We start from the raw sequence: 2,385 nt of genomic DNA, 5'->3' as shown, positions 1-2,385 counted from the left end.
ACTCATATGATCATGCAAAAAAAATCCACAGCTTATCATCCTCAGGCCAATGGTCAAGCCGAGAGTACTAACAAGATATTGATTAGAGTTTTGAAGAAGATTGTGCAGGACAATAAGAAGGATTAGGATGAAAAGTTAGATTCAGCTTTGTGGTCCTTTAGGACAACTTTCAAAGTGACTACAGGTATGACTCCATTCAGGTTAGTTTATGGGCTTGAAGCAAATGTCCCTATGGAGTTTGTGGTACATAGTCTCAGGGTGAGTGCTGAGAAAATGACTCCCAAAATGTCTCTTCAACATAGAAGCAGGTATTTGTTGCAGTTGGAAGAAGATAGGCATGTCAATTTTTATGTAACTGAAATAATTCAGAGGAGGAGAAAAGCTTGGGTGAATTAGAATATCAAATTCAAAGTTTTTCAAGTGGGAGATTGGGTTATGCTTTATAACTCTAAATTGGGACCACATCCTAGCAAATTAACTTTAAGATACAAGGGACCATATTAGATTTTTGAGGATAGGGGTCAGGGTACTTTTATTGTTGCTGATGTGTATGGGACAAGAGTGGATTCTCCAGTTAATGGTTTTAGATTGAAAAAGTTTGTTGGTAAACCACCTCATTTAGATTGAACTACAACAGCAGTTGTCCAAGTAGATGAGTTGATGGATGAAGCAGTGTGCAGAGATACTGATAATTAGAGGGAGGATATTCAAGTCTTGGGAAATGAGGTGCAGTTTGGTGGAGATGTCGGAATTTGAAAATTGTCTGATTTTCGGATCGGATTATTGGAGGTCGGATATTTTTTTACTGCAGCTTTTCAAAATTTTCTTGAGAAGAGTGATGATTGTCCACTAAGGTCTATTTTTAATGAGTGCCTTGAAAAGTGTAAGGTGCACTTAAGTGACATTTCCAGCGTGCGAGTTGAGAGTTTCTCACGTTTCCAAATTTTACTTCCTTCCTCGTCCGTTTCCTTTTCAAGCAATGCGTACAGGCTGATTCTCTTCACCTGTGCCATTCTATTCTTCAACCCTCCACTCTCTTTCATCATTCTCTTGCATGCATGATGGGCAAACCAAAAGGGGGACCTGCTGCCCGACCAACGTTTGCTGAAGAAGAGCCAAGCAGCAAGCGACCAAGGAGAAAGCAAGTGTCCATGAGGATAGACGTGAGCAGTCCTGAGCTTGAAGCCCAACCTTCTGGAGAAGAAGACCCAATAGCCCACCGGCAATGACACCTATCAAGTTGTATCAAACCTTGACGGAGCCCTATGTGGATTTCAGAGTGAACCTTGACTGTTCTGCAGAAGTACATTCACTGTGGTTAAATAAGATAGGTTTATTTGATTTTGTTGTTTTGCCATGGCAAGAGTGGAAAGGAAACATGTATACTAATCTCAAGTGGAGATTGTCAGAAATACAAAGGGTATGTTGTCTACCAATGTAGCTTTGAGTCCTCAATTGATTGTTGAGGTATTTAAACTTCCAATCAATGGAACTTCTCAGATTCCTAGGTGCTCTGATTTCTTGTTGAAGAAGGAGTTTGGAGCCAGAGGGGGTGGCAGAAATTATTACATGTTGAAGAATGTCAAAACTGTTAGAAGAGAGTAGCTGAAGTGGTATGTAGAGAAAATATGTTTCCTAGTTAAATTTGATTACATGTCCAAGGAGAATTTTGCTCCTCTTTGTTTTGTTGAGCAAGGAGGAAGTGTTAATTGGGCTTATCTAGTTTATGAGAGGATCAATGGGGAGATTAATATGTATGACAAGAGGAAAGCTTCTACAAACAGTAGGTTGTGTGCCTACTTGGCAGCCTTATTTTCTTATGTTCAAAAGTTGGATAGTGGTGATGTTTCTTTGACTACTGTAGGCAGGGCAGAAGGGTATACACAGCCACACCCTAATATTCATGGGGTGCAAGTACCTTCACAGCTACTCAATGATCAAGTGAAGGCAGAGACTTATGTGTTCATGATTAAAGCAGGTTAAAATCACAGTGAAGCTCTCAAAAGTGTGCATACTCCTGAAGTTGTACACTCTTTGAAGGACATGGATATTTCAGAAAAGAAGCCTGGTACAGGGACATCAAATCAGGTCAAGCTTGGCAAGGTTTTCACTTTGTCCAAGAAGAGAAAAGCAAAGGTGAACCTATAGTCAAACAACTGAACTTTGATGATTAGTCTTCTCCAAAGACTTTCAAGCCAACAGCTGTTGGAATGGCAGAAGATGCTTTTAGGTGTCAAAGAGTTTATTCATGAACAGCAGCACCATATGGAAGTACAATTACAATATGTGGCTGATTCTAGTGTTTCAAAAATACTCTTTGCATGATCAAACTGTCAATGCTAATGCCTTGTAGAAAGATTTGGAGAATGTCAAAGTTACACATCA

At 39.7% G+C, this 2,385-nt stretch overlaps 1 pseudogene; it reads left to right on the top strand.

Annotated features, from left to right (window-relative positions):
* The first annotated feature begins 660 nt into the window (after positions 1 to 660).
* Positions 661 to 1,605, top strand: LOC147462136 (uncharacterized; annotated as a pseudogene).
* Positions 1,606 to 2,385: the final 780 nt, after the last annotated feature.

This window comes from Adiantum capillus-veneris, chromosome 3 (assembly GCF_014529385.1).
Source record: "Adiantum capillus-veneris isolate H3 chromosome 3, ASM1452938v2, whole genome shotgun sequence".
Taxonomy (NCBI): domain Eukaryota; kingdom Viridiplantae; phylum Streptophyta; class Polypodiopsida; order Polypodiales; family Pteridaceae; genus Adiantum; species Adiantum capillus-veneris.
Note: the sequence above shows the minus strand (reverse complement) of the source record. Positions and strands in the feature narration are given on the sequence as shown.